Below are 22,974 nucleotides of genomic sequence, written 5' to 3' on the forward strand. Positions count from 1 at the left end.
CAAAAGGAAGGTTCCTGAAGAACCGAGAGCACCAGATCCAAATCCCATGGAGGAAGGAGGTGGTCTAATAGGGGGAAGCACATGATGAACCCCCTGCACAAAAAGGTACCCACCAGGGAAAAATAGGATTTTTATAACAGCTTACCTGTAAAAATCCTTTTCTTGGAGTACATCACGGGACACAGAGTCTTAATCATTACTATGTGGGTTATATTCCACCATCAGGTGCTGGACACTGGTGTTATCAATTAGAACAGGAAGTTCCCTCCCTATATAACCCCTCCCATACTGGGAGCACCTCAGTTTTTGTAGCAAAGCAATAAGTGTCCCAATATCCCCAAACAAGAGGGGTTGGGACTCTGTGTCCCGTGATGTACTCCAAGAAAAGGATTTTACAGGTAAGCTGTTATAAAAATCCTATTTTCTTTATCGTACATCACGGGACACAGAGTCTTAATCATTACTATGTGGGATGTCCGAAAGCAATGCTTACTGAGGGGAGGGAGACACCAACAACGCAGACTGCCATCAGACACGAGGACCTCTAATGCTGCCTGCCGCATATTGTGCCAACAAAAAAAGGCTGCATCCTCCTGCCGTCTTATGTCCACTTGATAGGATTTAGTGAACGTAAGCACAAACGTCCAAGTTGCAGGTCTGGCAAATCTGAGTCATAAAGGCTTGGTAATGCAACCCGCATGAACTGCTTACTATCCTGGTAGGGTGCACCCCAAAAAGAAACAGGGGGAAGCCCTCTCTATAAACCACAAGCCTGAATAATAACCTGATGAATCAACATTTGACAATAGTTGATTTAGACGCTGCCTGCCCCTTGCTGGGGCCTCCTGGTAGCGCAACAAACATCAGTCTTCCGTATCCGAGCAGCCACTTCAGATAGGTCTTGACCTCTCTTACTATAACGAGAGAGCGCATAGCCATTTTAATAGCTGATCTGAACACTGCCCGCCCCCATCTAGGGTTTTTCTGGCAAAAAAACATTAGGTCTCTGAAGCCTTTAGATGGCTCTTTAACTGCTCTTATCTTTATTGAGAGAAAGCAATAACCTCTCCTTCCGCGGATCAAGGTCCTGAAAAAAAAGAAAAGGAAGGCAAGAATATCTTAATTCAAATGAACACTGGATCCTTCTAGCCAATAAGGTTGGGTGAGGATTTAACATCACCCTTCTTGTAAAAATAATTAAGTATGGCTCTATACAAAGAAAGTTGCCAATACTCTCTTGCGGAGGCAGCCGCAACCAAGAACACCAATTTCCTCTTTAGAAGGATAAAGGGAAATATTTATGGTGCATCAGCCCAAGGTGCTGACTCTGTAAGCCAGCATACTGGATCCAATCCTCCGAGCACAAGGGCGCCTTAACTGGCGGACTTATACCTGTCACCCGTTGTATAACGGCCCAGATCAAGAGAGTGCCGAGATCGGACCCTTGATGGAACTCAAGGCCAGCGCCATCTCTTTTCCAATGTAGAAAGGTAATAATTTTACCTATGACCTACTACCAAGGATTCCACCCCTTGGTTTCACACCAGGAACATGGGCCTTCCATATCCTAGGATATCTGGTCCTGGAGGCCAGCTGTCCTGTATGAATCAAGGTAACTGCCGCTGATTCTGAACGCCCCGATCCTTAAGAATGCAGGCTATAACAGCCAGACCATTAATACCCAAGTATGCAAGACAGGATGTAACCCTGCAAAGCAGGCCTGGACAAGCTGTAAGGGACCCTGGGTCCTCTACGATCAGTTCTGCTGTCCCTGCACAGTAAGGTTGTATGGGCTATGCTGGAGCAATTAAGCCAGCTTCCGTTCTCTTCTGATGTAGTATGGAAGCCACGAAGGTTGCGGCCCTGGGGGGAGAAACCGCATAAACCAGCGACAACTGGTCCCCCAGGGTCACTAAAAAATCTGTCCCGCATGCGGGTGGATCCTTTGTCCTTGACACAAAGTTGTTCAATCCCTTGTTGAACCTGGACGTCAACACCCTTTATGTGCAGGGTAATGTTTCTGTGACATTTGGTCAGAAAAAAGTCGGGGTGTAAAGGCCAATCTCTCGGACCCGATTGTTGATGTCTCCAGCGAATCGCCTGCCAATCTAGCATTCCATGAAATGACAATAGACAATAGGCAAAGCACAAGCTCTTCTCTGGTAACCAAAGAAACCACTAGAGAGGCATAGTCAGATTGTATTCAGACAGAGCAACCCTGTAACCTAACGTTCAGGTCCTTAAGCCGGATGCTCCATCCGTAGCTCTAGAAAGCTAGCAGATAAGGCTCCCTTGGAGCTTGACCACCTTCCCTGTGCCGTGGTCTCTTCCAGGCCTGGATTCTATCCCTAGAGGCCAGTCCTCGCAACCTGCTCCCAGGTAACGGGTATGAAGGATATTCCTTTCTGCCAATCATTCAGTTAAGAACCCTAAACTGAAATTCCAGCATATCCCTGGGACAAGACTCCTAGGATAATGCTAGGTTAGGATCCACTCGTTCCAGGCCGATATAAACTTTGCTCTATCAGCCTTGAATTTATATCAGCCTTGAATAAAACTGAGCATAGGGAACAGTGTTTGAATAAAGACGGCATATTCCCTCTAGACTGGGATCCTAACCCAGGAGTTCCAGATAATTAATCATGCTGGACTCCCCTAGGCCCAGCCATGCTACTGACTGATCTGTGAGCACAGGGTTGCCTCGGAATGACATTACTGCTATACCCTGGGCCTTTAGCCCTGTTAGAGGCGGGCCCTAGCAGCCTTGTAAATAAACACACATGCAAATAGCTCCCCCTATGTGCATGTGGCAAGCTTTTAAAGCCATATGCCTCTATGGAAGCGTGTGTTCATAGAAGCGTAAGTTCATAAGAATGTTTTCCGCAAACACATGAAAAAGGGGGCGTGGTGTATACACGCATACATATAGCATGTGAGCTATGAACAAGCATCCTGCAAGCAAGTATGCGCATATGTAAGGCCAAGGAATCCTGTATAATTAAGGAAACCTAATTATAATGCCTCCCAAGTCAAACATGCATTCTTATGCGATTCAGCAAATTTTCATGCGATCCAACATCTATGCATCTTAAGCACTCTTGTGCGGACAAGTACCCTTGTGGGACCAAGGATTGTTGTATGATCGAGCACCACTGTGCGATCCAGCAATTTTATGCAATTAAGCCTTTTAATGCGATTTTTGGCATTTTTGCGGACACAACTTCTCTGTGTGACCAAATATGCCTGAGTAATCCAGGACTCGGGTGATCAGATAACCATGTGTGAACCCGCATCTTTATGCACTCCAGCATCTTTATGCGATTTCAGGCCTTTTTGTGGAAACAAGCCTCTCTGTGTGAGACAAATATCCTTGGGTAATCAAGGATTCCGGTTTGTCAGGTAAACCTGTGTGATCCCGCATTTCTATGCACTCCAGCATCTTTATGCGATTTTAGGCATTCCTGTGGAAACAAGCCTCTCTTGTGACCAAATACCCTTGGGTAATCAAGGATTCGGGTTATCAGGTAACCATGTGTGATCCCGCATCTTTATGCACTTGAGCATCTTTATGCGATTTCAGGCACTCCTGTGGAAACAAGCCTCTCCGTGCGACCAAATATCCTTGGACAATCAAGGACTCGGGTTATCAGATAACCATGTGTGATGTCGCATCCTTAAGCATTTCCATGTGATTTTAGGCATGCCTGTGGAAACAAGTCTCTCTGTGTGACCTAAATAACCTTGGGTAATCAAAGACCTGGTTTATCAGGAAACCATGTGTGATCCCGCATCTTTATGCACTTAAGCATCTTTATGCGATTTTAGGCATTCCTGTGGAAACAAGCCTCTCTGTGTGACCTAAATAGCCTTGGGTAATCAAGGACCTGGGTTATCAAGTAACCATGTGTGATCCCGCATCTTTATGCACTTAAGCATTTTTATGCGGTTTTAGGCACTTTGTTGTGATTAAACACCCTTATGTGACCATATAAAATCATACAAACAAAATAACAACATGTCTCTTAATGTGATCAACAATAAAACATGCTTTGTTACCTGTTTTTACCCCACATGCATTTTGAACATTCCAAACTCATGTACTTCATGCAAACATGTGGACTGTAAAGAGGCAGTTATGCTCTGCAGATGTGCGTCTCCGCTAACCTGCAACGTTAGCCATGTGCACAGCAGCAAATGTGCACCCCCTGTTGTGCATTCGGTTAGCCTGAAGCCAACACCAGGATGAGGACTTTAAAGAGACAGAGGCTCTGGCCATCTAGGCTGAGTGAAGTTATATGCAGCTTGGATCTCTGAAAAGACTGCAGCTGCAACCAGAGCTTTTGGGGCTTCTGTTTTCTCCTCATGAACACCTGTTATCTGTTCTGACAGTGAACCTTCATCCTCAGGTCTTTCAATCCCTTGTTTGAGGATTTAGAGCAGGGAAAGGGACACACCCTGTTTTCTGCTTGTGAGGCTGCTGTGAATATAGCAGTTAACCTCTTATAGACCTATATATGCAATGCAACAAAACATATGCAGAGTGCTGCAATGTTGGGGGAGGCTCACGCCTGACAGGGCTGATAGCTCACATAATTAGCTATCTTAAGTCTCTACAGGGGAGGATAGTATCATGCAAGCATGATAAAAAGGTGGCGATACCCCTTCCTACCCCTGAACCCTCTTTTACGGGGAGACAAAAAAAGTCCTAAGCAAAAAGCAGAGGAACTTAACCCTGGTGCATCAACAGCTGAACTTAGTCTAGCAAATAATGCTTGCTAACACAGCTAGATGCCGAATAGGTGTTTTAGATGAATCTGTATCCAATTTCCACAAGGTGCTTACGTACTCAAGCTACTGTGTCCCCCTGGCTTTACAGAGCTCTGACGCCTGGGCCTTTCGAAGGGGCCGCCCTGCGTCTGCACCATGAGCCGGCGCACGTGCGTGTGCGCCAGCGGCAACCACATCGTCCCCCCGCCTTCAAATCGCGCCCCTCACACGCGCGTAGGGGAATGGTGGAGGCGGGGGGAGAGGGAGATCCCCCAAGGAGCCGTAGAGACTACGAGGGACCCCCCCCCCATCGTGGCAGAGCCTGAAGCGGAGGCAGTAAGCCGCACCCTAGATCAGCTAACCTTGAGCTTCCGTTCCTGGAAAGCATGGCAAGCGAAACACCCGGCATGTCCTCTTAGGGCCCTTCGTGGAAAACAGATAAGACATACTCATGTAGGGGTACCAACCTCCTGAAGGGGAGATCTATGGGTATTACAGCCATCGTGTCTCAACCGACATAGTGGTTTCTTTGCCAAGGCACACATGCATTATAGGCAAGACCCAATAGCCCCTTCAGCGGAAGACTAGGACCCACTAGGGGAGGTATATGGGTGCCAGAGCCATCCTGTCTCAAAAGACTTTGTGGTTAAGTTGCCCATGCATAGAAGCATAAAATAGGCGAGACCCATAATCCCCAATGGAGAACCCACTGTCGGACCAAGTCCCGTAGGTACCGCTTACCTTTCCACGCTGCAGGGTATTGCAAAGCAAGAGGCCCAGCCTTCACCCCTCAACGCGGGCTTCGTCTCAGACCTTCAGGGACTGGGGTCCATAGCAGGTCACCTCTCCCCTGGACCTATATAGCACCCCGGCAACAGAAAAAATATTTGGTCTTTGGTATCGACCAATGTACTGGAACCCAGGGTCCAGCTCTCAGAGAGAAGCATTATAGGCAAAACCTCTTTCTTCGTACCGAGGCCCGGGTACCGTCCACTTTGGCTATGAAGCACCTTGGACGGATCTGGATTTTATGGAGGCTCTTTTACATCCAGCATGGATCCCTCCAGTGGAGCTCCTCAGAGCACATGTTAACTCGTGACCAACACCTTAGATACTGGGGAAAAAACTGAGGTGCTCCCAGTATGGGAGGGGTTATATAGCGAGGGAACTGCCTGTTCTAATTGATTACACCAGTGTCCAGCACCTGATGGTGGAATATAACCCACATAGTAATGATTAAGACTCTGTGTCCCGTGATGTACGATAAAGAAATGCCGTTGAAAGAACACAGCCAGGGCTGAAATTTGCCCCTTAATGGTGCTTAAGGCAAGTTTCTGATCTATTCCACGCTGTAAAAAACAGCAGGACCTGGAAACCGAATACGTCCGTATTTGTACGCAGATAGAGATGTAGGCCTTCCAGGTGTGATGGTAGATCTTCCTGGAAGAAGACTCCCGTGCCCTCAGCATGGTTGAGATGACCAAGTCCGAAAGACCTTGGTCCCTCAGTACCTGGCTTTCAATAGCCATGCCGTTAAAGCCAGCGACTGTAAAGCAGGATGAAGTATAGGACCTTGAGACAGAAGCTGCCAGGGTGCATCCGCCACTAGGCGCACGAGATCGGCGTACCAAAGACGCCGGGGCCAATCTGGAGCGATTAAAATCACCGGGATCCCCTCCGCGGAGCAGACAAGGAAGCAACTTCAGTGAGGGAAAGGCATAAATTAGCTGATACTGACCCCACGGGGCCACCAACGTGTCCGATCTATGGACATGGCCACTAACCTTGACACCTTGCGATTGAGGCAAGAAGCCAAGAGATCCACGTCCGGAGTGCCCCACCTCCTGCAGAGGTGCGCAGCTACCACCGAACGAATTGATTCCATACGGAACTCCCATACTCTCACAAAGGCATTTAGGGCTTTGCGGTCCAAGATTGGACGGACCCCGTCCTTCTTCAGGACCACAAACAGATTCAAATAAAATTCCTGAAAACTCTCGTCCTACGGAACAGGTAAAATTACCCCACAACTCAGCAAGTCTTGCACTGCCCCCAATAGGGCAGACCGATGAGCCGGAAGGAGAGGGAGATTTAAGGGAAAAAATGTGTTCGGCGCACAGGAAAGAAACTCGATCTTGTACCCCGAAGTGACCACCTCACAGACCCACTGGTCGGAGAGCAGGGAGGTACACCGAGCTGTGAACCTGAAAAGCTGTCCCCCCCACCCCTGAGTTGGGCGGGGGCAAAACTTAATGCGATAGCAGGCTTGTTAGCCGGCATGCGCACCCGGGGACGCTTTTGTCCCCCAGCTGGACCTTTGTCAGTCTGGGAGGATCTGCCAGCTGACCCTGACTGACGAAAAAAACGCTTCTGCGCGGAATAGGAGGGCCCTGGCTTATGCCACGGCTCCTTCCCCCTTAGTGGACTGAGGGAGAAGGGTACCCTTACCTCCCGTGACATCCTTAATTCTGTCCCCTAGTTGGACCTTTGTGGACTGAAGCGGTTATAGCTGCAAAGGGTGGGCCAACTCAATATTGAACCCTACGGACTAAGACTGCGATGCCATTAACACATTCAAGTTGCGTGTAAAAGCAGGTGTCTCAATGCTTTTGGTAATATAGTGTAAATGAATCTATCAACTGAATTTTCTGCTAGGGCCAATCATATTTCAGACCATATTTTTGGAAGGTACACACCTTCTGTTCTAAAACACGTGGTTTCCAATGAAACAAGGAGATTAGAATATATTTTTATACTTTTCTATTGGTTTTAATAGCAAACACAAGTGTATTGCAGAGGTGTAAATCCAGCCAAGATAGACCATGTTGACTTAAAGTCACTAAAGGAATTTTTTTTTTTTTAGCTAAATAGCTTCCTTTACCTTACTGCAGTCCTGGTATCATGTCCTCATTGTTCGTTTTTGCTTTGATGTTGCTGTAATTCCTCTCTGTTCTGGACACTTCCTGGTTGTCCGTTTCCTGATCACCAAAGTACTGGGAGATTTCTCACTGTGGTGACTAATCAAGGAGGTGTGATTAAAACTCCTCAGCACCAATCCAGTTTCGTTTTGCAAAACCTTCACCGCCATCTATTGGCTCTCTGGCTCTGTACATCAGAGAACCAGGAAACAACAGCAAAACCGAAACTTAACTGCAGGTACATTATATGATTGTTTTTTTATCTATTTTTAATCATGTTTAAAAGGAATCAGTTAACTATTATGTCTCTATACCCTGTAAACAGTCATTTCAGCAAAAAAGCTTAGTTAGACTTACCGGAGACGGTATTTCTAAGAGCCTTTCAGGACAACCGCTATTTCCCTCCCTAAATGTATATTAAATGTAATTATGATGTATCTATTATGGTGTTGTGGTTCTCTGTGCTTTGTTTTCCAGTGCCGGAGGCCACACAATAACTGAAGCCATGGTGGAAGAGGAGGGATTTAAAGCCTGTGGGTGTTTCCTACTGAAGATGAGGAGCAGCGCTCTCTCCAAGGTTGTCCTGAAAGGCTCTTAGAAATACCGTCACCGGTAAGTCTAACTAAGCTTTTTTGCTGAAATGACTGTTTACAGGGTATAGAGACATAATAGTTAACTGATTCCTTTTTTCAACATGATTAAAAATAGATAAAAAACAATCATATAATGTACCTGCAGTTAAGTTTCGGTTTTGTTGTTGTTTCCTGGTTCTCTGATGTACAGAGCCAGAGAGCCAATAGATGGCGGTGAAGGTTTTGCAAAACGAAACTGGATTGGTGCTGAGGAGTTTTAATCTGAGTAGTAAACTGAGTAGTAATCCCGACAACAAACACTTGTAGAGGAAGAGTGGGGCTACATGTGTGCCAAGTTTGGGGTCCAGGGGACCTACGGACGACTGGTACCGGGTCCTCAAAGTCCAGGAGATCAGGCGCAAAAAAGGTGACTCAAGTATAAGCCGAGGGGGGCATTTTCAGCACAAAAAAAATTGTGCTGAAAAACTTGGCTTATACGGTATTTACGTATATAGTGGGCTAAAGCCTGGGAGTGTCTGGTATTTTTTACGCATGGATTACGCTTATTCTTTTAAAGCGGGGGTTCACCCTAAAAAAAAAAACTGTTCTATCCAGCATACTTCTGACATCAACAGTATGCTGGATATTTTTTTTTTTTTTTCGGTCTGTACTTACCTTTTTCCGTCGTTTTCACCCGGCTTCCGGGTTCTCGCTCCCCCGGGGAGTAGGCGTTCCTAAGCTCTGCATAGATGAGTGAAGTGCGCGTTATCGCCTTCCGAAAATATCCGAGTGGGACTCTGCACTTTACGGTGCCTGCGCAGTCAGCTCTACACGGCAGGCGCAGGGGCCGTATAGCGCCGTAAAGAGCCGAGACCCCGTCGGATATTTTCGGAAGGCGATGACGCGCACGTCAATCATCTATGCAGAGCTCTCTGTCGGGGAAAAGGAGCGACACGCCCACTCCCGGCAAGGACGAAGACCCGGAAGTGCGGCTGAAGACAGGTAAGTGTACACAAAAGACAAAAATTTGACAACGCTACAAGCCTTTATTAAGGCTAGAGATAGGTTAGGGAAAAAAATTTTTTAGGGTGAACCCCCGCTTTAACTACAGTAAAACCTTGGTTTGTGAGCATAATTCGTTCCAAAATCATGCTTGTAATCCAAAGCATTTTTTTTATAGGGTATAAAAGAGAAGAGAGGCACCTCTAAGTGTAGCAATAAGTTGCTAAATGTTGTACCTTCATTAAATGCAACCATATTGCTACACTTAGAGTCTCCTCTCTTCTTTTTTATACTCAGTTGTGACATGACGCTACTCTTATATCAAGACATCGCTTGTATATCAAGGCAAAATGTATTAAAACATTTTGCTTGTCTTGAAAAACGCTCTCAAATCAAGTTACTCTCAAACCAAGGTTTTAATGTATTTTGTTCACAATAAAATGCAAGAAGCTTTTTTAGTCTACCTGATGTCTGTTTATTCCCGAAAAGCCCAAATTTTGCCTTCAATACTGTTTTGGTAGAAGACAACTACTGGTCTACACAATCTCAGAGGGACAGCTGAAGGCAGGACCAATCAGATCTATTTTACTCTACACAAAACAAATGCTTTATGTTCTTCATAGTCTGGGTTTAGGCTTCTTTCTCACTGCTGTCTAATAAACACATATGTGTTTTTACTGCATTTTTTCGGGTTGTGTTAAATTTAATGCAATGCATTCTTGATACGTTTAATGTTTGCATATGACTTCCGACTATTCAAAGGCGACTGTCGCGTGATTTCCAGTGCGAAATCGATGTACTTTCGGAGTTCTCAAAAGGTATACAGAATTAAATGACAAGGGAAATCACATCATATTCTGGCTTCTGTGCGATGTCAGCCTCATAGGACTTCTATGTTATCTCACAGAAGTCGCTTAACCATGGATAAGAATTCCTATTCGACTTTGGTGGGTCAGTGTTTTTTTTTTTTTTTTTAACCCTCACCTCCCCAGTCATCCTTGCTGCCTAAAGGCTAGGTTCACACTGAAGCAGTTTTGATCCTTCCTTTGATCGATAGAGGAAATGATAGACCGGTAAAAGAAAGAAAAAAAAAAAAGAGAGAAGGGACAAGAAAGAAGGAAGGATCGAAGGGTCGCAAACGCATTGAAATTGAGCCGTAAACATTCCACAGATACAGGTAAACGCGCATTCTGAACTGCACAGCGAACACTGGGAATGTTGGTCGGTCCATTGATCGAAGGTCAAAGGAAGGGTCGGTCAGTTGATCGAAGTAAGGGTTGGTCGCTCAGTCAACTGAAGGGTCGGCCGATCGAAGGGTCAGTCGGTCAAAGGAAGAGAATGCACTAGAGCCGTAGAAAGAACACAGATGCAGGTAAATGCACATTCTGATGTAATGCAGTGTAAACATGCCCAAACATTACACCAGATGCAGGCTAACGTGCATTTAAACGCAGCATGAATGCGCATGTAAGACAAATTAATGCATTTTAATGAGCCCGTTTTCCACCATTGCGGTGCTTTCATGTGCTATTTATTAGTACAGTATACTCCATTTTTTACTGATGGAAATGTACTAGAACACAATCAGTGGCGGCCCGTCCATAGGGGGCGCATGGGCGCCGCCCCCCCTCTCCCCAAAGCCAGAAAAAAAAAAAAAAAAAAAAAAAATTTTTTTTTGGGCCCTTTAAGAAAAAAAAAAGGTCCTTTAAGACGGTGCATGTTCAGGGTGAGCGCCGGTCAAAGACTCAGAGCACTGCTATAGCATCATTGAAGCGTCATGCCAATGCAGCAGGCAAGACGCTTCATTTGCAGTTTTTTTTTAAGCTCTGTGGCTATGTGCTGTGCGCCATGAGCCAATCACTCTCCAGTGTCTCCACTCTCCTCTCTAATTGGGTCCTGCTGCTTCCTCACTGCAGAAGGAAATGGGCGGTGCTTTCCCCAGGGCAGTGTTACTTCGCTTTTGACTCCAGGAGGACTCTAAGGTAAGAAACTTTATTAAAAACACTTTATTTGTCTCATTGTCTGTCCTGTCCAGTGTCCCTGTCCACCCCATCATGTCCAGCACCTTGTGCTGTATGCTCAGCCTGTACTGTGATCGGACTGAGAGAGGACAGGAGGGAGGGGGGAGGGTGCCGTGCTTCACATCTCCTGTCTGTGTGTGAGGGCTTAGAGTACCTGCGTCCTGCAGCTGTGCTTTACAAATCTCTTATCTCTGTCTGCCTATCTAATCTATCTGACTGTCCTGCCTGTCCCCTCTCTCTCTCTCTCTCTCTGTCTCTCTCTCTGTCTGTCTATCTATCTATCTATCTATCTATCTCTCTATCCATAGCTCTATGTCTCTATCTATCTATGTCTCTATCTATCTATCTATCTCTCTCTCTCTCTCTCTCTCTATAGATCTATCTCTCTCTCTCTCTCTCTATCTATCTATCTATCTATCTATCTCTGTCTAATTATCTATCTATTTATCTATCTAATTATCTGTCTATCTATATCTATCTGTCTGTTTAATTATCTATCTATCTATCTATCTATCTATAGCTTTCTGCCTAATTATCTATTTATCTATCTAATTATCTATCTATATCTATCTGTCTGTCTGTTTAATTATCTATCTATCTATCTATCTATAGCTCTATGTCTCTATCTATCTATCTATCTATCTATAGCTCTATATCTCTATCTATCTATCTCTCGATCTATAGATCTATCTCTCTCTATCTATCTATCTCTCTATCCATAGCTCTATGTCTCTATCTATCTATCTCTCTCTCTCTCTCTATAGATCTATCTCTCTCTCTCTCTCTCTCTATAGATCTATCTCTCTCTCTATAGATCTATCTCTCTCTCTCTCTCTATCTATCTATGTCTCTATCTATCTATGTCTCTATCTATCTATCTATCTCTCTATTAGATAGATAGATAATTAGACAGAGGTAGCTAATAGATAGATAGATAGATAGAGACATAGATAGATAGAGCTATAGATAGATAGATAGATAATTAAACAGACAGACAGATAGATATAGATAGATAATTAGATAGATAAATAGATAATTAGGCAGATAGCTATAGATAGATAGATAGATAGATAGATAGATAGATAGATAGATAGATAGATAGATAGATAATTAAACAGACAGATAGATATAGATAGACAGACAGATAATTAGATAGATAGATAGATAGATAATTAGACAGAGGTAGCTATCTATCTAATTATCTGTCTGTCTATCTATATCTATCTGTCTGTTTAATTATCTATCTATCTATAGCTATCTGCCTAATTATCTATTTATCTATCTAATTATCTATCTATATCTATCTGTCTGTCTGTTTAATTATCTATCTATCTATCTATCTATAGCTCTATATCTCTATGTCTCTATCTATCTATCTATCTATCTATAGCTATCTGCCTAATTATCTATTTATCTATCTAATTATCTATCTATATCTATCTGTCTGTCTGTTTAATTATCTATCTATCTATCTATAGCTCTATATCTCTATGTCTCTATCTATCTATCTATCTATCTATAGCTATCTGCCTAATTATCTATTTATCTATCTATTTATCTATCTATATCTATCTGTCTGTCTGTTTAATTATCTATCTATCTATCTATCTATAGCTCTATGTCTCTATCTATCTATCTATCTATCTATCTATAGCTCTATATCTCTATCTATCTATTTGTCTGTCTATCTAATTATCTATAGCTAGCTGTCTGTCTGATTATCTATCTATCTATCTATCTATCTATATCCATCTAATTATCTATCTATATCTATATATCTGTCTGTTTAATTATCTATCTACAGCTCTATCTATCTATCTATCTATCTATCTATCGCTCTCCCTCTCTCTCTCTCTTTCTCTGTCTCTCTCTATCTGTTTAATTGTCTATCTATCTATCTATCTATCTATCGCTCTCTATCTAATTATCTATCTATATCTGTCTGTCTGATTATCTATCTGTCTGATTATCTATCTATCTATCTATCGATCTATCTAATTATCTATATCTATATGTCTGTCTAATTATCTATCTATCTAATTATCTATAGCTCTATCTCTCTCCCCCTCCCTCCATCTATCTATCTGTTTAATTATCTATTTATCTATAGCTCTATCTAGCTATGTCTCTCTATCTATCTATCTGTCTGTCTGTCTATCTAATTATCTATCTAATTATATATAGCTCTATCTCTCGCTCCCTCCCCCTATCTATCTATAGCTATCTGCCTAATTATCTATTTATCTATCTAATTATCTATCTATATCTATCTATCTATTTGTTTTATTATCTGTCTGTCTATCTATCTATCTGTCTCTCTGTCTGTCTGCAGGTCCCATTGTCTGCGGGGGGGGGGGGGGGTTGACTGGGGTTTTGTTTGCGCCCCCCCAAAAAAATAGAGCACCAGCCGCCACTGAACACAATACTCACTAAGGCTCCACTCACACTTGTGCGACATTGGAATGCAACTTTGGATGGGTGCGACTTGGATGTGACTTGTTGTCCCTCTGCAAAGTCAGATTCACTGCAAGATGTAAAACATTCAAGTACAACTTTCATGCAACTTTTGAGGGTTAACATAGTTTATGGCCCTCAAGTTGCATGAAAGTCAGACCAAAGTAGCGCAATGCGTGACTTTAAGTGGCATGTATGTGAATGGTTATTAATCATTGGATGTCCAAAGTCCCACAACAGGTTGCACAAGTGTGAATGGGGTGTAAATGCATGTCAACACATATCAGTAAAAAAAAAAATGATGACTAAAACACAGTGAATGCGCTCACACTGAACGCGTCCTAGGGCTGGGTTCACACATAAAAAAAAAACACGCCTTTATGACATGCTTTCTCCCCATTTCTACGCGGCACTAAAGTAGTTCATGTACCTTTGTGGGCGTTGAGGTTAACAATGAATGACTTTGAGTAATTGCACAGAAAAGCGCAGAGCCCTCAGGTGAGAAGCCAGCCTGAAGCTTTGTGAATTGAGTGCTCAGTGCGATATCCTGTCAGTGAAGAGGATTCCTTTACTACTCTTCCTCCTCCTCCACAACGTGCGTAGCCAAATATACCAGGCTGTACCAAGACAAACACTGGGTGGGTCACTGTGCCTCAAAGGAAAGGGCAGTGCCTGCCACAGCTCTACACACGGCTACTTACCGTTTAGATGGTGGTGGTCTGTCGGTCGCAACTCCGCAGCACCTTCTCTCCTATAACGGTTTCTGTTCATGGAAATACTGAGAGACCAGTGTACACACTCATTATGCACGCCCCTCCTTTCTGCTGTTACTGACAGCTGATTGGTCCTTTCGTTTCCTTGGTGCTCGTTATAAGAAAGCATCCCCCGGTATCCTTTAGCTGAGCTCACCGTTTCCTCCTCTTAGCTGGGTGGAGACACTTCCGTGGATGAGTCAGACCATTTCCTTGGTAACATTGTGCAAGTCGAGTTCTTATCAATACACCTCTTATGAGAGAAAGCTGGCTGCTTTGGCTTTAGGGGTTAAGTATTTTGTTTAAAGCGGATGTGCCACGGGAAAAATATATTAAAAGCCAGCAGCTACAAATACTGCAGCTGCTGACTTTTAATATAAGGACACTTACCTGTCCTGGAGTCCAGCGGTGATCGCAGCAGATGACGAGCCGATCGCTCGTCACCCTGCTGCTCCATCCTCGGTGAGGGAACCAGGAAGTGAAGCGCTCCGGCTTCACTGCCCGGTTCCCTACGGCGCATGCGCGAGTCGCGCTGCGCCCGCCGATTGGCTCCCGCTGTGTGCTGGGAGCCGAGTGTTCCCAGCATACAACGGGGGGACGGACGGGAAGGAAGGAAAAAACCCGTTCTTTGCCCGTATCGTAGGGCCGGAAGTGGGTGCAGATACCTGTCTGTAGACAGGTATCTGCACCCCCCTCCCCCCTGAAAGGTGTCAAATGTGACACCGGAGGGGGGGAGGGTTCCGATCAGCGGGACTCCACTTTAGAGTGGAGATCCGCTTTAAGTAAATAAATGCACCCATATTGATTCATTTAACCACTTCAGCCCTGGAAGGGTTTACCCTCCCTCCTGACCAGGCCATTTTTTTTACAATACGGCACTACATTACTTTAACTGACAATTGTGCGGTCGTGCGATGCTGTACCCAAATGTAATTGATGTCCCTTTTTCACCACAAATAGAGCTTTGGTGATATTTGATCACCTCTGCGGTTTTAATTTTTTGTGCTATAAACAAACAAAGAGTGAATTAAATATATATATATATATATATATATATATATATATATATATATATATATATATATATATACACACACAGTACAGACCAAAAGTTTGGACACACCTTCTCATTCAAAGAGTTTTCTTTATTTTCATGACTATGAAAATTGTAGATTCACACTGAAGGCATCACAACTATGAATTAACACATGTGGAACTATACATAAAAAAAAAAGTGTGAAACAACTGAAAATATATTTCATATTCTAGGTTCTTCAAAGTAGCCACCTTTTGCAGCAGACACATCTCTAGAACTGTTAAGAGGAGACTGTGTGAATCAGGCCTTCATGGTAGAATATCTGCTAGGAAACCACTGCTAAAGAAAGGCAACAAGCAGAAGAGACTTGTTTGGGCTAAAGAACACAAGGAATGGACATTAGACCAGTGGAAATCTGTGTTTTGGTCTGATGAGTCCAAACTTGAGATCTTTGGTTCCAACCCCTGTGTCTTTGTGCGACGCAGAAAAGGTGAACGGATGGACTCTACATGCCTGGTTCCCACCGTGAAGCATGGAGGAGGAGGTGTGATGGTGTGGGAGTGCTTTGCTGGTGACACTGTTGGGGATTTATTCAAAATTGAAGGCATACTGAACCAGCATGGCTACCACAGCATCTTGCAGCGGCATGCTATTCCATCCGGTTTGCGTTTAGTTGGACCATCATTTATTTTTCAACAGGACAATGACCCCAAACACACCTCCAGGCTGTGTAAGGGCTATTTGACCAAGAAGGAGAGTGATGGGGTGCTGCGCCAGGTGACTACCTCTTGAAGCTCATCAAGAGAATGCCAAGAGTGTGCCAAGCAGTAGTCAAAGCAAAAGGTGGCTACTTTGAAGAACCTAGAATATGAAATATATTTTCTGCTATAAAATATATCCAATACATTGTTTGTTTGTTTTTTAATTCAAAATTTCCTGCTCCAGTATAAAGCTGACTACTACACACCAGCCCCCCCCCCCCCCCAATCCCTATATATCAGTCCAGAAACCTGGACTGAAATACACATTGACACAGGATTTTGTTTTGATGCGTTTGTATTAAAAGAGAAGTATGTTTTTTTTTTGTTTTTCTTTCCCCCATCATACTTACCTAGGTGGATGCAGCATCTGTCCCCTGGCGTCTCTACACTGAGAACTAGGGTGACCACATGTCCCGGTTTTCCCGGGACAGTCCCGCATTTTGCAGGTTTGTCCCAGGTCCCAGGCACCTTCATTCCAGGACAATACAGTGTCCTGGAATGAAGCTGACACAGCCACCCCCCCCCCCTCTATCTGTTGCCCCCAAAAAAGGCCACCACATAGCTGCTTTACTCACTGACAGCACTTGTCCTGGCCGGGAATGTCTGGAGAGGCACAATCCCCGCCCCCTTCTTGTGATTGGAAAAATCACAAATCCCACCTCTTGTGTCTAATCACAGCAGAGCAGTGTAAAGCCGGTGTTGTAAAAAAATCAGACCGCATCACTTCCGGTGCTCCTACGTCAGGAGCACAGCTGATCGCGGGTCCACGGCGCATGCGCCGCGCATAAGAAGATGCTTTTTTTTGTCCAGGAATATCATAGACTGGGATAGGCGGGCAGAGGCGGATCAAGATAAAATCATAGACTCGGGCGTGCGGAGGTGGAGCAAGATCTTTAATGACATCATCGGCAGCACCGCCTCCAGCCCCGTCCCTAACACACACTAGCCTGCTTGGTCCCGAGGTGGAGAAAAAATATAGAGCCACATCTGCCCCTAGCCTGCTCTGCTGAAGGGGGGCGGGCCCTGTTTATATCAATGGCAGGTGCAGGAAAAGTAAAAGCCTGTGGGAGCAAAATACATATACAGGAGGTCAGGGAAAATGCTATAGCAGTGTCTGTAACCATGGCGGCTGGTGCTCAAAAATTTAGGGGAGCAATTTCAGCCTCACTGTGCCTGTCAAATGCAGCCACTGTGCCCGTCATACGCAGCCAGTGTGCCCGCCATATGCAGCCAGTGTGCCCGCCATATGCAGCCAGTGTGCCCACCATATGCAGTCACTTGTGCCCATCATACGCACTCAGTGTGCCCACCATATGCAGCCAGTGTGCCCATCATACGCAGCAATTGTTCCCACCATTTACAGCCACTTGTGCCCACCATATGCAGCAATTGTGCCCACCATATGCAGTCACTTGTGCCCATCATACGCAGCCAGTGTGCCCACCATATGCAGCCACTTGTGCCTGTCATACGCAGCAGTCGTGCCCACCATATGCAGTCACTTGTGCCCGTCATAAGCAGCCAGTGTGCCCACCATATGCAGCCATTGTGCCCACTATTTGCAGCCACTTGTGCCCATCATACGCAGCCATTGTGCCCACCATATGCAACCAGTGTGCCCATCATACGCAGCAATTGTGCCCGCCATTTGCAGCCACTTGTGCCCACCATATGCAGTCACTTGTGCCCGTCATACGCAGCCAGTGTGCCCACCATATTCAGTCACTTGTGCCCGTCATACGCAGCCAGTGTGCCACTGTTATACCTGAAGGGTTCCACATGTACTGGCACTTTAAGGCTGGCTCCACCCAGCAGTGATGACAAGGGTCAAGGGGCATAGTAGCCATCTTAGAGAGAGCACATGTAGGAAGCAGATAACCTGTACTGTCCTGAGATGCATGTTGCAGTGTACAGATGACCTGAAATAAACATCCATTGTTCCAGACCAGAGTCTTGTGTCTCTCACAACACAGAGGTTATAACACCCACCATATGCAGTCACTTGTGCCTGTCATACGCAGTTAGTGTGCCCACCATATGCAGCCACTTGTGCCCGTCATACTCAGCTATTGTGCCCACCATATGCAGCCACTTGTGCTCGTCTATAGCAGTGTCTGTAACCATGGCGGCTGGTGCTCAAAAATTTAGGGGAGCAATTGCAGCCTCACTGTGCCTGTCAAATGCTACCATTGTGCCCGTCATACGCAGCCAGTGTGCCCGCCATATGCAGCCAGTTTGCCCACCATATGCAGCCAGTGTGCCCGTCATACGCAGCAATTGTGCCCACTATATGCAGTCACTTGTGCCCGTAGCTGCATATGACGTGCACAATGGCTGCGTATGATGGGCACAATAGCTGCGTATGATGGGCACAATGTCTGCGTATGGCGGGCACAAGTGGCTGTGTATGACGGGCACAAGTGGCTGTGTATGATGGGCACAATTGCTGCATATGGTGGGCAATATTGCTGCATATGACGGGCACAAGTGGCTGCATATGGTGGGCACACTGGCTACGTATGATGGGCACAAGTGGCTGCAAATGGTGGGAACAATTGCTGCATATGGCGGGCACAAGTGGCTGCATATGGCGGGCATAATGGCTGCGTATGATGGGCACAATGGCTGCGTATGACGGCACAATGTCTGCGTATGGCGGGCACAAGTGGCTGTGTATGATGGGCACAATTTCTGCATATGGTGGGCACAATTGCTGCGTATGACGGGCACAAGTGGCTGCATATGGTGGTGTCATGGTCTTACCTCCTTGCAGGCTTCTTATCACTGACATGTGCTGGCAGCCATCTTGCTTCCTGGGTTTTTTATAAACTTACCACGCCCTGCGGCTCCTCCTTCCCACTGGGAGGAGCTGGATGCTCAGCATATATATATATATATATATATGAGGGCTGCTGCAGCATGTCCTTGCTTGGGCCTCTCGTCTACACGTTCCTGTGATTGTGCGGCTTGCTCTTGTTACCGACCCGGCTTCCACGGACGATCCTTCTGGCTCCTGATCCCCGGCTTTGTTTCACCACCTCTCTCTGACTACAGACTCTGGCTGGCTGACTCCCATTTCCTGGCTATCGACCCTGGCTCCGGTGGAAGACTCTGCTTACTGTTTGATCATCCGTTTGGACTTTAACCTTGCTGTTTGGTTTTTAATAAAGCCTTCCTATTACATTTATCTGTTGTTGTAAGTCTGATTCATGCTTCCATGACATTAGGCCCAAGCCGTGAATTCTGACGGTACAGGGCCACCTTCGCTACCCATGCTGGTTGCCAGACTGAATCAGCAGGATCACCTGCTGGGTCAGTTCGCTCAGGCGTTGCAAACCCTGCTTGCATGCACGGCTCATCTCGCTCCCATTACCGATAGGCCGGTTGTCGCTCCTGGGTCCGCTCCTACTGCCAGAGTCTACCCCGACACCTGTTGTTGCGCCTGCAGTGTCTCGGGGTATGACCGGCTCTGCCCCCCTCCCGCAGCGCTTTGGGGGAGAGCCGACTCAGTGCCGAGGTTTCCTTAACCAAGTGGGCATTTATTTCGAGTTGCTGCCACATGCCTTTCCCACTGAGAGATCGAAGGTGGGCTTCCTGATCTCGCTGCTCTCGGACAAGGCCTTGGTCTGGGCAAGTCCCTTATGGGAGAACAACAATCCGGTGGTTGCCGAGTTTTCCAGTTTTGTTGCTTCTCTTCGGAAGGTGTTCGATGTACCGGCTCGCTCTGCCGCTGCTGCGAGGCTCCTTATGTCCGTCAGACAGGGTTCACGATCGGTAGCCGAATACGCCATTGAGTTTCGTACCCTGGCAGCAGAGGTGGGCTGGAATAATGAGGCTCTGGTCGCTGCTTTCTCCCATGGTCTCTCGGATGCCTTAAAAGATGAGGTTGCGGCTAAGGACCTACCAGTGGAGCTCGAGGCTCTTATTTGTTTCCTGATATTGACACCAGACTCAGGGAGAGACCTTCCTTTAGGGAGAGCCTGCGGAGGCCTCCTAACAGATTGGTGCCTACGTTTACTGTCCCACTCGTGCCTCCCTCTCCCCCCACGCCTCCTGGGGTTGACTTGCCTGGGGGTGAGCCCATGCAGCTGGGGTTTGCTCGCCTGTCCGAGGGGGAGAGGGCATTCCGGAGACGCGAGGGCCGATGCATGTACTGTGGTCTCAGCGGGCATTTTCGGTTGTCATGTCCGAACCGTCCGGGAAACGCTCGCACCTGAGATCCTGTCGGGGGCAGATCTTGGGTGGAGTCTCTTCGTCCCCGGTTTCCCATGCTGATAAACCACTGATCACCGTTGTTCTCTCCTGGGTCGGGGGCTCGGTGACGACCCAGGTGTTGGTGGACTCTGGTGCTGGTGGATTTTTCATCGATAGTAAATTTGCTGCCGCTAACTCCATTCCTCTGCAGGCTCGAGTTTCCCCGCTGGTTCTCGAGGCGATAGACGGCAGACCCCTCCAGCCGTCGCAGGTGACTCATGAGACCCTTCCAGTGGAGTTAGCCATTGGGGCCGTTCACAGGGAGTCGGCCTGCCTTCAGGTCATTTCGTCTCCACACTACTCGGTGGTCTTTGGGTACCCCTGGCTCCAGAAACGTAATCCGACTTTCGATTGGAGATCGGCCAAGATCCTCTCGTGGTCACCACAATGTGGGGCTAGTTGCATCCATGGGCCTGTCAAGTTGTTGTGTACCTCCTCGGACTCTGTGTTGCCTCCTGAATACGAGGGGTACCGGGATGTATTCGATAAAGTGCGCGCTGGGTTCCTACCTCCGCACCGCCCATACGATTGTGCCATAGATTTACAACCTGGTGCCATTCCTCCTCGTGGCAGGGTCTATCCACTGTCGGTTGCGGAGAATGAGGCCATGGAGGAGTACGTGAAGGAGGCGCTTTCCCGGGGGCACATTCGCAAATCCTCTTCCCCGGCAGGGGCTGGATTTTTTTTTGTTAAAAAGAAGGGCGGAGAGTTGAGGCCTTGCATCGACTATAGGGGCCTAAATCGCATCACGATTAAGAATGCATACCCGATTCCGTTGATTTCCGAGTTGTTCAATCGCCTAAAGGGGGCCACGGTCTTTACCAAACTCGACCTGAGGGCGGCATATAACCTTGTAAGGATCAAGGCTGGTGACGAGTGGAAGACCGCATTCAACACCAGGACCGGTCATTATGAATCCCTGGTTATGCCCTTTGGGTTGTGCAATGCGCCCGCAGTCTTTCAGGAATTTATCAACGATGTTTTCCGTGACCTGCTGCAGCAGTGTGTGGTGGTCTATTTGGATGATATCTTGGTATACTCTGAATCCATGGAGGCCCACATTCTGGATGTCAAGCGTGTGCTGCAACGGTTACGAGAGAACAAGCTTTTCGGTAAGCTTGAGAAATGCGAATTTCACCGGTCCCAGGTAACCTTCTTAGGTTACATCATTTACGCGGAGGGGTTCTCCATGGACCCTGAGAAGGTTTCGGCAGTCTTACAGTGGCCCCAGCCCAGTGGTCTTCGTTCCCTGCAGCGCTTTTTGGGCTTCGCCAATTATTATCGGAAGTTCATCAGGGACTTCTCCATGCTGGCTAAACCTCTCACTGATCTGACCAGGAAGGGCAGTAATTCCCATGTCTGGCCGGCCGAGGCCACCTGGGCTTTTGAGGCTCTAAAATCTGCCTTTGTGTCGGCTCCAATACTGTCTCATCCTAATCCTGGGTTGCCCTTTGTTCTCGAGGTGGACGCGTCTGAGACGGGAGTAGGCGCCCTTCTGTCTCAGTGTCGGACACCAGAGGGTCCTCTGCTTCCCTGTGGGTTTTACTCCAGGAAACTGTCTCCCGCGGTGTGCAACTACCAGATTGGTGACAGAGAGTTGTTGGCCATCGTACAGGCTCTCAAAGAGTGGAGGCACTTGCTCGAGGGTTCGGTGGTTCCGGTTCTCATCCTGACGGACCACAAGAATCTGACTTACCATTCGGAGGCTAAAAGATTGACACCCCGTCAGGCCAGATGGGCTCTGTTCCTGTCACGTTTTAATTATGTGGTCTCCTATTTACCCGGTTCCAAGAACGTCAGGGCGGATGCCTTATCACGTCAATACTCCGAGCTGTCCAGGGAGGAATCGATACCGACTTCGGTCATACCTCCAAATCAGATCCTGGCCGCCATTCGCACCAGCCTGACCTCTCCCCTTGGGGAGCAGATTTTGGCGGCCCAATCTGGTGCTCCTTCTGGGAGACCCAACAGCAGATGTTTTGTGCCTGAGGAGTTGCGCATTCAGTTGTTGCGAACCTACCATAATTCCAAAACCGCGGGGCATCCTGGAAAGAATCAGCCGTCCTGGGCTGTTTCACGTTTGTTCTGGTGGCCTTCTCTACGTTCTGACATTGCCGCATATGTAGCGGCATGCTCTGTTTGTGCCCAGAATAAGTCCCCTCGGCACCTTCCGTTGGGCCTTCTACAACCCATTACCACTGGGGAGCGCCCATGGTCACACCTTGGGATGGACATCACTGTGGACCTTCCTGCGTCCCGAGGCCATACGGTCATTCTCATGATTGTGGATCGGTTTTCCAAAATGTGCCACTGTGTTCCACTCAAGAAATTACCTTCCGCACAAGAGTTGGCCACGGTTTTCGCCAGGGAGGTCTTTCGGTTGCACGGTTTGCCCAAAGAGATAGTGTCGGATCGGGGAAGTCAGTTTGTGTCCAGG

The 22,974-nt window shown here is 46.7% G+C and overlaps 1 protein-coding gene across 5 annotated transcripts in view; it reads right to left on the reverse strand.

Moving 5' to 3' along the window:
* Positions 1-14,638, reverse strand: part of LOC120928427 (CUB and sushi domain-containing protein 1-like) — a 368,880-nt gene extending 354,242 nt beyond the window's left edge. For 2 of the 5 annotated variants that reach the window (XM_040339528.1, XM_040339529.1), the window contains exon 1: positions 14,436-14,637. The gene's annotated coding sequence lies outside the window, so the exon portion shown is untranslated. Of the gene's footprint in view, positions 1-14,435 lie in introns of all 5 variants that reach the window. The other 3 variants (XM_040339531.1, XM_040339530.1, XM_040339527.1) reach the window with 3 other exon arrangements.
* Between the last annotated feature and the right edge of the window lie 8,336 nt (positions 14,639-22,974).

This window comes from Rana temporaria, chromosome 2 (genome assembly GCF_905171775.1).
Source record: "Rana temporaria chromosome 2, aRanTem1.1, whole genome shotgun sequence".
Taxonomy (NCBI): domain Eukaryota; kingdom Metazoa; phylum Chordata; class Amphibia; order Anura; family Ranidae; genus Rana; species Rana temporaria.